Source organism: Molossus molossus, unplaced genomic scaffold, assembly GCF_014108415.1.
Source record: "Molossus molossus isolate mMolMol1 unplaced genomic scaffold, mMolMol1.p scaffold_m16_p_1, whole genome shotgun sequence".
Classification (NCBI taxonomy): Eukaryota; Metazoa; Chordata; class Mammalia; order Chiroptera; family Molossidae; genus Molossus; species Molossus molossus.
This window is the reverse complement of record NW_023425344.1, coordinates 51,386,126-51,398,127: the sequence shown is the minus strand read 5'-3', so window position 1 is coordinate 51,398,127 and position 12,002 is coordinate 51,386,126. Positions and strand designations below refer to the sequence as shown.

The 12,002-nt window shown below is 40.5% G+C and overlaps 1 pseudogene; it reads left to right on the top strand.

Moving 5' to 3' along the window:
• Nucleotides 1-1,124: 1,124 nt before the first annotated feature.
• Nucleotides 1,125-9,697, top strand: LOC118625670 (annotated as a pseudogene).
• Nucleotides 9,698-12,002: the final 2,305 nt, after the last annotated feature.

Below are 12,002 nucleotides of genomic sequence, written 5' to 3'. Positions count from 1 at the left end.
GGCTTGCAATAGCAATTGTCAGACCCCAAATGCACCCTCCCTCCCTAGGAGGTATCAAATGAGCAATGATTACATTTCTCCCAGCTACCGAACAACAAACACCATTTTCCTGCTTTCCTGGCTCCCTAAGGTGACTGCCACATCCTCTGAGACTCTCTCCTTGCCATAGAAGCATCCTGAAGCTGTCAAAGAACAAACAGTATACCAATATAGGGAATAATACTTAATACCTTCAGTCTTAAATTCTTAAGAGTTGAATGAAGAATACCTCGAATCAACCCCAGGCTGCCTCTATTTCTTTAGGATGAGTTATTGCTCAGCAGACTTCTCAGGCTGCTATGTAGATAGACTCCTGGAGGCCTTTCAAATTTAGGGGAGCCTGTGACATAGATGTCCCAGAATGGCCAAACATGGGATAAGCACAGGCGAGGAGCAAGTTGAGATCCCCCTACTTATTTACAACCATGAACACCATTCCCTCAAGGAAAATGACCCTCCCCCACAATGGAAGACAAAACTATCACTAAACGAGGGAGAAGATCTTCAGGTGGGGAAGAGCAAAGATTTCACCCTTGTCCATATTTATATACCCGAGAGTGTGCTGAGGAAAACCGGAGTCAGAAATCTCATAGCTTAAAAAACTCTTCCCTTAGATGACCTCTATACTAAGAACCAAGGTTTTTTGGTTGTCACACACATAGAATCTAGGAGATGTCTGACCTTGTCTCTCTTAATCACAATTGCCTCAACTGTGACTATCAAGGGATGTTAATTTTTGAGAATCTGATAAGAGCTATAGATCTTCTTCCCAGGAAAACAGACACAAGATTTCCACACACAATTTTGCATATAATTTGGGGAGAAGACGGTTCTAAACCTCATAAAATCCAGGCTAAGGACCTCTGAACTGGATGATTTCTGAGATTTTTTCTAACTCTAAAATGAGTTTATGGAAAGTCTGGTTAAACTTAATAGATTAAACACTCTCATTTTTCTTCACTCCCTCCTAAAAACTCACAAGAAAAATAACAAAAACAATGGAAACATAGAACTTGAGTCGCAGAGTTGGCACTCACTGCTGCTCCAACCTGAGTCTGGGCCTCTCGCCTTCCTCCCTGAACAACATGAGCTTCAGCACCTGCTCCAGCTTTTCCACAAACTGCTGGATGCTGGGCTCCATGTAGTCGCACAGCCAACGGCCAGCTAGCAGCACAGCCCATGTCTATGCAGGCACTGGGGGATTGGGCTCCTAGGTTTCCATGTCCCACTCCATCAGTGTGCAGGGCAGCTGGGGGTACAAGGGCCTGACTGGGAAATGCACAAGGGGGTCTGGCAGATTTAGGGGGTATCCAGAGCAAGAAGGAGACTGTGAAATGCCTGAATAACCACCTGGCCTCTTACCTGAAGAGGGTGAGAAACCTGGAGGCTGATAATCAGACTGGATAGCGAAATCTGGGAACACCTGGAGAAGAGACCCCAGGTCAGAGACTACGGGCATTATTTCAAGGCCATCAAGGACCTCAGGGCTCAGATCTTTTCAAGTTCTATGGATAATGCCCACATTATTCTTCAGATTGCTGCTGATGACTTTAGAATCAAGTATGAGATAGAGCTAGCCATGCATTAGACTGGAAGAGTGACATCAGTGGGCCCCTAAAGGTCACTGATGAAACTAATATCACTCAGCTGCACCTGGAGACAAAGATTGAGGCTCTCAAGGAGGAAATGCTCTTCAAGAAGAACCATGAGGAGGACTGATTCCAAAATGGCGGCAGAGTGAATGGAAGCTACATAGACCATCTCCCAGGACCAAACTGGAATTACAATGAAGATAAAGACAAATCATCAGGAAAAAGCAACAGAAAAGCAGCTTAGAGGACCATATAACTGGGGACACTGACTCGATCCTGGTAGGATTGCGGAGGCACGCGAAGGGGGCTGGGAGCCCACAGAGAGCAGAGGCCTTACCTGTGAGCAGTGCCCTCAGGGTTACACTCCCAAGCGGCTCCACAGCGCAGAGCCGAGAAAGAAGCTAAAATAGCCACAGCCACTCACCTTGGGCTCCGGCAGAGGGAATGCAGACTGGACTGGAACTGTGTGAGGACACTCGGGATTTGGAGGGCGCTCAGAGCTTTTGCTGAGTTGCAGCCACACAGGACAGTGCTCATCATACTCCTTTCAGGGATCTGGGGAGAGGTGGCAGCCCCACCCTCGAAGATTTAACCCCACCCAGTGGCCATTGAAATTCGAATTGAGGCTCATTAACAACTAGCATCTGCCCCACCCTCGGAAAATCCCCTAACCCTGAACACCCAAGAGAGTTTTTCATTCAACTGAGAAGCCAAGGCTCTTCAAGTAACTGTGACTAATAGCCTCCAGGCAAAAAGCTAGAAAATAACTGAACCATTCCTGGGCTCGCAATTCTGCCCAGGAAGGTAAGACTTGACAGTGGTGTTTAACGTGGTTCCTCCCATGCTCATCCAAACCCAATAGAGGGTGCCACAAACAGCAGAACACCAACACACACAGGAAACATTTGGCAGGCTCCAAAGTCCACTGGGATAGCCAAAATGGTAAAACAAAGAAACAAATGCCAAATAAAAGAACAAGAGACCTCTACCGAAGATGAAATAAATGAAGTGCAGTTAAGCAAGTTAACAGAACTAGAATTCAGAGCCAAGATCTTGGGGAAGCTCAAAGGCATGTGTAAGGACATGAGCACCATGAGTAAAGACATAGATATGTTGAACATCAACCAGTTGGAAATTAAAAACCACCAAGAAGAAATGAAAAATGACATATCAGAAATAAAGAACACATTGGAAGATCTAAACAACAGAGTAGTGGAAGCAGAGGACCAGAGAAGTGAATTAGAAGACAGGGTAAAAAAAATCAACCAATCAGAAAACCAAAAGGAAAAAACAATTAAAAAACAGGAAGACAGCTTAAGAGAACTGTGGCACAACTCGAAACATAATAATATTTGCATCATACAAGTCCCCAAAGAAGAAGAAAATGAGCAAGGGTTAGAGAATATATTTGAAGAAATAGTGACAGAAAACTTCCCTAATTTGGTGAAGGAAGAAGGCATTCAAGTTCAAGAAGCACAGAGAGTCCCAAGTAAGAAGAACCCAAACAGGCCCACACCAAGACACATAGTAATCATAGTAATCAAAATGCCAAAAATTAAACACAGAGAGAATCCTAAAAGCAGCAAGAGATAAGCAACAGGTTACCTACAAAGGAACCCCCTTAAGGCTGTCAGCTGAGTTCTCAACAGAAACACTAGAGGCCAGAAGGGAATGGCATGAGGTAATCAAGGTCATGAAAAACAAGATCTAAATCCAAGACTACTCTACCCACCAAGGCTATCATTCAAAAGAGAAGGTCAAATTGTTATAACTCAGTGCCATTGACCAAACTCCCAGAGGCCTTCAGACAACCAAAGGGGTTGTCAGTTTACTCTTTTACTGAAGAACATTCTTCACTAACTAATCCTTAAGTAATCGCTAGCCCTGGGGTAATAACTAACCCTTGAGTAATCCTGGGCGGCACCAGGGATAATCTATTGAAAACATCTTGACCTTTGAGATGTCTGGGAAACTGAGTAACAGGTAATTAACTAACTGCTAAATTCCGCTTCTGTAACATGCTTGCTTACACGTAGCAACCCCCTTACAAAATCCTATAAAAAGGAGCCATTTTAGCTCTCCGGGGCCGCAGTTACTCCTGTGTGGGACATACTGCAGGTGCCTGCGGACTTAGCTCAATAAACTCCTTTTATTAAACCCCATCTCGGCGTCTGAATTTGGTCGATCTCCTGGGTTACAACAAAATAAAGAGCTTCCCAGACAAAAAAAAAAAAAAAAAGGTTAAGGGAATATATTAGCACCAAACCAGCACTGCAAGAAATGTTAAAAGGACTGCTGTAATTAGCAGGAGAAATGGGAAGAAAAATATAACCACACAAAACAAAAATGGCAATAAATAAATACATATCAATAATCACCTTAAATGTAAATGGATCTAATGCCCCCGATAAAAAGACACAGAGTAGATGATTAGATAAGAAAGCATGACTCATCTAAATATTGTTTACAAGAGACCCATATCACAACAAAAGACTCACATGGGTAGAAAGTGAAAGGATGAAGAAAAATCTTCCAAGCAAATGGAAAGGAAAAAAAAGTTGGGGTAGCAATACTCATAACTGATAAAAATAGATTTCAAAATGAAGGCCATAACTAGAGACCAGAAGGCCACTACATAATATTGAAAGGATTTATCCAACAGGGAGATATAATCTTGGTAAACTTATATGCACCAAATATAGGAGGACCAAAATATATTTAAAATCTTCTGGAAGACTTCAAAGGAGAAATCGATAGCAATACAATCATAGCAGGGGACTTCAACACCCCGCTGACATCACTGGATAAATCCTCTAAATAAAAAAATTAGCAAGGAAACAAAGACTCTAAATGAAGCACTAGACCAAATGGATTTAATAGATATCTACAGAGAATTACACCCCAAAATAGAGAATTCACATTCTTCTCAAGTGCACACAGGACATTCTGAAAGATACAATACATTAGGACACAAACTAAGTCTCTACAAGTTCAAGAAGATTGAAATCATATCAAGCATCTTCTCAGATTACAATGGCATGAAACTAGAAATCAATTGCAATAAAAACACGCAAAGACATTTGAACACATGGAGGCTAAATAGCTTGTTATGAAACAACTAATGGGGTACCGAGGAGATCAAGGAAGAAATTAAAAACTTTCTGGAAACCAATGAAAATGAACACACAACACCACAAAATCTATGGGATGCAGCAAAAGCAGTTCTGAGAGGGAAGTTCATACCACTACAGGCCAACCTCAAGAAACAAGAAAAATCTCTAGTAGACTTTCTAACGTCACAACTTAAAGAACTAGAATGCAAACAAAAAGGAAACCCCAGAGCAAGTAGAAGGAAATAGTAAAGATCAGAGCAGAAATGAAGGCCATAGAGTCAAAAAAACATATCAAAGGATCAATGAAACAAAGAGCTGGTTCTTTAAAAACAAAAACAAGATTTATGGACCCTTAGCTAGACTCACCAAGAAACAAAAAGAGAGAACCCAAATACACAAAGTCAGAAGTGAAAGAGGAGAAGTAATAACTGACACCACAGTAATACAAAGGATTGTGAACAAATGTTATGCACAATTATATGGCAACAAATTGGACAATCTAAGCAAAATGGACAAATTACTAGAAACACATAGTCTCCCAAAACTGGACCAGGAAGAGACAGAAAACTTGAAAAGACCAATAACAACTAAGGAAATGGAAGATGTAATCAAGACTCTCCCAGCAAACAAAAGCCCAGGCCCAGACGGCTTCACGGGGGAATTTTACTGAACATTCAAAGAAGAACTAATACCCATTCTCTTCAAACTATTTCAAAAAATTCAAGAAGAAGGAAGACTTCAAAACTCGTTTTATGAGGGCAACATAATTCTAATTCCAAAACCAGAAAAAGACATTACAAAGAAAGAAAACTACAGGCCAATATCCCTGATGAAAATAGATCCCAAAATCCAGAACAGAATACTAGCAAATCGTACCCAGCAATACATCAAAAAAATTATTCACCTTGACCAAGTGGGATTCATTCCAAAGATGCAAGGCTGGTACAATATTCGCAAATCAATAAATGTGATACACCACATAAATAAAATGAAGAATAAAAACCACATGATCGCCCTGGCCGGTTTGGCTCAGCGGTTAGAGCATCGGCCTGCGGTCCGGAGAGACCCGGGTTCGGTTCCCACTAAGGGCACGTACTTTGGATGCAGTTTGTCCCCGGCCCTGGTTGGTCGTGCGGGTAGCAGCCACTCGATGTGTCCCTTCACGTCGATGTTTCTCTCTCTCTCTCTCCCTTCCTCTCTCTCCCTCCCACTCTATCTGTACAAAAAATGGAAAAATATCCTCGGGTGAGGATAAAAAAAAAAAACAAAAAAAAACACATGATCGCCCTGGCCGATTTGGCTCAGCAGTTAGAGCGTCCGCCTGCGGTCCGGAGAGACCCGGGTTCGGTTCCCGCTAAGGGCATGTACCTCGGTTGCAGTTTGTCCCCGGCCCTGGTTGGTCGTGCGGGTGGCAGCCACTCGATGTGTCACTTTCGCATCGATGTTTCCCTCTCTCTCTCTTCCTCTCTCTCCCTCCCACTCTGTCTGTACAAAAAAACAAAACAAAAAAAACCACATGATCAAATCAATAGATACCAAAAAAGCCTTCGACAAAATTCAGTATTCATTTCTGATAAAAATGCTCAGCAATGTGGGAATAGAGGGATCATATCTCGACATAATAAAGGTCATATATGAAAGACCTACAGCCAACATCATACTCAATGGGCAGAAACAAAATGCATTTCCCTTAAGAACAGGAACAAGACAGGGATGCCCACTTTTGCCACTCATATTTAACATAGTACTGAAAGTCTTAGCCACAGCAATCAGACAGGAAAAAAAATTAAAGAAATCCAAATTGGAAAGGAGGACGTGAAACTGTCATTATTTGCAGATGACATGATACTATACGTAGAAAACCCTAAAGAATCCATCAAAAATTTACTAGACTTAATGAATGAATTTGGCAAAGTAGCAGGATACAAAATTAATGTCAAGAAATCAATGGCATTCTTATATACCAATGATGAACTCACAGAAAGAGAAACTAAAAAAACAATCCCACTTACCATTGCTGCAAAAAAATTAAGATACCTAAGAATAAACTTAACCAAAGAAATAAAGAACCTATTTGCAGAAAACTACAGGTCATTTGAAAAAAAAAAAAAAAAAAATAGAGGAAGATATAAAAAAGTGAAAGCACATACCTTGTTCATGGATTGGAAGAATTAACGTCATTAAAATGTTCATACTACCCAAAGCATTCTATAGATTCAATGCAATCCCCATCAAAATAGTAATGACATACTTCACAAAACTAGAACAAATACTTCAAAAGCTTATATGGAACCAAAACAGACCTTGAATAGCCACAGCAATCTTGAAAAAGAAGAACAAAGTAGGAGGGATCACATTACCAGATTTCAGGTTATACTACAAAGCCACTGTAATCAAAACAGCATGGGACTGGCACAAGACCAGGCATATAGACCAGTGGAACCAAACAAAGAACCCAGAAATGGACCGAAGGAAATATGTTCAATTAATATTTCACAAAGGTGGCAAGAGCATACAGTGGAGTGAAGACATCCTCTTTAATAAATGATGTTGGGAAAATTGGACAGCTACATGCAAAAAAATAAAACTAGACCATCAACTTACACCATACACAAGAATAAACTCAAAATGGATAAAAGACATAAATGTGACCCATGAATCCATAAAAATCCAAGAAGAAACTGTAGGCAGTAAAATTTCAGACATGATACACAGCAGAATTTTCACTGATACATCACCTAAGGCAACAGAAACAAAGGAGAAAATGAACACATGGGACTACATCAGACTCAAAAGCTTCTGCACAGCAAAAGATACAATCATCAAATGAAAAGGCAACCGACTGTATAGAAGAGCATAATTGCCAATGATACATCAAATAAGGGGTTCTTTCCAAAATATATAGAGTGCTCATACAATTCAACAAAAGGAAGACAAAGAACCCAATTGAAAAACGGGCAGAGGAACTAAATAGACATCTCTTCAAACAGAACATATAAATGACTAAGAGACATATGAAGAAATGCTCAACATCACTAATCATCAGAGAGATGTCAATTAAAACTACAATGAGGTATCACCTCACACCTGTCAGAATGGCCACCATAAACAAATCATCAAACAACAAGTGTTGGAGAGGTTGTGGAGAAAAGGGGACTCTAGTACACTGCTGGTGGGAATGCAGACTGGTGCAGCCACTACAGAAAACACTATGGTGTTACCTCAAAAAATTAAAAATTGAACTTCCATTTGACCCAGTGATTCCACTTCTAAATATATACCCTAAGAAGCCTGAAACACCAATCAGAAATAATATATGTACCCCCATGTTTGTAGCAACCCTATTTACAATAGCTAAGATCTGAAAACAGCCCAAGCGTCCATCAGTAGACGAATGGATAAAAAAGCAGTGGTACATATACACAATGGAGTACTATGCAGCGGTAAGAAAGAAAGATCTCTTATCCTTTGAGATGACATGGAGGGACCTGGAAAGTATTATCTTAAGCAAAACAAGCCAAACTGAGAAAGACAAGTATATAATCTCACTTATTTGTGGAATATAATAAACATAACAGTCTGAGGAATGGGGTAGTCCCAGAGACGTGGAAGTGGGGTACAGACTGACAATCCCCAGAAGAGGGGGGGGGGGTGGGGCAGAGATAAACCACAGAACTTATATGCATGTGTGCATGAACAATGGACATGGACAATAAAGCTGGGGACAGGGCAGGGAGGGGGGTAGGGAGGAATCAGTGGGGAGAAAAGGAGAAACATCTATAACAAAAATAAATTAATTAATTAAATTAATAAAAAGAAGAAGAAGAAGAAGAACCATGAGGAGGAAGTAAATGATCTACAAGACCAGACCACCAATTCTGGGTTGACCATGGAGTTGAATGCCCCCAGATATCAGAACCTCAGAGCTGGCTTTCTCTGCTGCTCAGTATCAGAGCCCAGAATGACGAGTTGGCTCGGAAGAACCAAGAGAAGCTGAAGAAGTACTGGTCCCAGCAGATTGAGGAGAGCTCCACAGTGGTCATCTCGCAGACCACTGAGATAGGAGCTACTGAGATAATATGCACAGAGCTGAGACCTATGGTCTAGTTCTTGGAGTTCGACATGGACTCTGAGAAATCTGAAGGGCAGTTTGAAGAACAGCCTGAGGGAGGTGGAGATGTGCTATGCCATGCAGATGGAATAGCTCAACAAGGTCCTGCTGCACGTGGAGTCAGAGCTGGCCCAGACCCGGGCAGAGTGGCAGCGCCAGGCCCAGGAGCAGAGGCCCTATTGAACATCAAGGTCAAGCTGGAGGTCTATGTAGCCACCTGCAGCTGCCTTTTGGAAAAAGGGGACTTTGATCTTGGTGATGCCCTGGACAACAGCAACCCCATGCAATCCATCCAAAATACCACACCTGCAGGATTGTGGACAGCAAAATGGTATCTAAGGTTAACAACACCAAGTTCTTTTTTTTTTTTTTTTTTCAATTCTCACCCGAGGACATTTTTCTATTTTTTTGTTCAGATAGAGCGGGAGGGAGAGAGAGGAAGAGAGAGAGAGAGAAACATCGACGTGAAGGGACACATCGAGTGGCTACCACCCGCATGACCAACCAGGGCCGGGGACAAACTGCAACCGAGGTACATGCCCTTAGCGGAAACCAAACCCGGGTCTCTCTGTACCGCTGGCCGACGCTCTAACCACTGAGCCAAAGCGGCCAGGGCAACAACACCAAGTTCTGAGGCATTAAGGCAGCAGAAGTGGGGCGTCCCCTGGGAGGCAGGAGGCCAAGAAACAGTTCAACGATCATTGAAAATAAAAATAATAACAATAATAAAAGGAAATAAAGAAATTTTTTATGAAGTACAGCTGTTGCTTTGAATATTTTATTTTTTTATTAATTAATTAATTTATTTTTGTTACAGATGTTTCTCCTTTCCCCCGCACTGATTGCCCTCTTCCCCTCCCTCTACTCTGTTCCATTGATCTACCTGCCTGTTTTTATGCCAGTACCAGGCTGTTTTGATTACAGTGGCTTTGTAGTATAACCTGAAATCTGGTAATGTGATCCCTCCAACTTTGTTCTTTTTCAAGATTGCTGTGAATATTCAAGGTCTTTTTTGATTCCATATAAGCTTTTGAAGTATTTGTTCTAGTTTTGTGAAGTATGTTGTTGCTATTTTGATGGGGATTGCATTGAATCTATAGAATGCTTTGGGTAGTATGAAAATTTTAATGATGTTAATTCTTCCAATCCATGGACAAGGTTTTACGTTTGTATATTTTCCTCTATTTCTTTTTTTAATGACTTGTAGTTTTCTGGGAATAGGTCCTTTATTTCTTTGGTTAAGTTTATTCCTAGTATCTTAAATTTTTGGCCATGTTGGTAAAAGGGATTGTTTTTTTAGTTTCTCTTTCTGTGAGTTCATCATTGGTATATTAGAATGCCATTTCTTTTCCTTTCTTTTTATCCTCACCCAAGGACACTTTTCCATTTTTTGTTCAGATAGAGCGGGAGGGAGAGAGAAGAAGAGAGAGAGAGAGAAACGTTGATGTGAAGGGACACATCGAGTGGCTCCCACCCGCACGACCAACCGGGGCCGGGGACAAACTGCAACCGAGGTATGTGCCCTTAGCGGGAACCAAACCCGGGTCTCTCTGTACTGCAGGCCGACACTCCAATCGCTGAGCCAAATCGGCCAGGGCACCATTGATTTCTTGACGTTAATTTTGTATCCTGCTTCTTTGCCAAATTCATTTATTAAGTCTAGTAAATTTTTGATGACGTCTTTGGGGTTTTCTACGTATAGTATTGTGTCCTCTGCGAATAATGACAGATACACTTCCTCTTTTCTAATTTGGATTCCTTTTATTTTTTCTTCCTGTCTGATTGCTATGGCTAAGACTTCCAGTACTATGTTAAATAAGAGTGGTGAAAGTGGGCATTCTTGTATTGTTCCTGTTCTTAAGGGAAATGCTTTTAAGTTTTGCCCGTTGAGTATGATGTTGGCTGTAGATCTTTCATATATGGCCTTTACTATGTTGAGATATGATCCCTCTATTCCCAGATGGCTGAGCATTTTTATCAGAAAGGGGTGCTGAATTTTGTCGAATGCTTTTTTTTATCTTTTATTGATATGATCATATGATTTTTATCTTTCATTTAGTTTATGTGGGGTATCACATTTATTGATTTGCGAATATTGTACCAGCCTTGCATCTTTGGGATGAATCCCACTTGGTCACGGTGAATTATTTTTTTTGATGTATTGCTGGATTCAATTTGCTAGTATTTTGTTCAGGATTTTGGGATCTCTGTTCATCAGGGATATTGGCCTGTAGTTTTCTTTCTTTGTAATGTCTTTTTCTGGTTTGGGAATTAGAATTATGCTGATCTCATAAAATGAGATTGGAAGTCTTCCTTCTTCTTGAATTTTTTGAAATAGTTTGAGGAGAATGGGTATTAGTTCTTCTTTGAATGTTCAGTAAAATTCCCCCGTGACACCGTCTGGACCTAGGCTTTTGTTTGCTGGGAGAGTCTTGATTACATTTCAATTTTTTTGTTGTTGTTTTTGGTCTGTTCAAGTTTTCTATCTCTTCCTGGTTCAGTTTTGGAAGACTATGTATTTCTAGAAATTTGTCCATTTTTCTTAGATTGTCAAATTTGTTGCCGTATAATTGTTCATAATATTTGTTAACCATCCTTTGTATTACTGTGGTGTCAGTTATTATTTCTCCTCTTTCACTTCTGATTTTGTATATTTGGGCTCTCTCTTGTTGTTCCTTGGTGAGTGTAGCTAAGGGTCCATCAATCTTGTTTATCTTTTCAAAGTACCAGCTTTTTGTTTCATTGATGCTTTGAATTGTTTTTTTGGTCTTTGTATCATTTATTTCCATTCTGATCGTACTATTTCCTTCCTTCTACTTGCTCTGGGATTTCTTTTTTATTGCTTTCTAGTTCTTTAAGTTATGAGGTTAGATAGTCTACTAGAGATTTTTCTTGTTTCTTGAGGTAGGCCTATAGTGCTATGAACTTCCCTCTCAGAACTGCTTTTGCTGCATCCCATAGATTTTGTGGTGTTGTGTGTTCATTTTCATTGGTTTCCAGAAAGCTTTTAATTTCTTCCTTGATCTCTATTGTAACTCATTTATTGTTCAATAACATGCTATTTATTCTCCATGTTTTCAAATCTCTTTGCATTTTTTGTTGCAATTGATTTCTAGTTTCATGCCAATGTGATTTGAGAAGATGCTT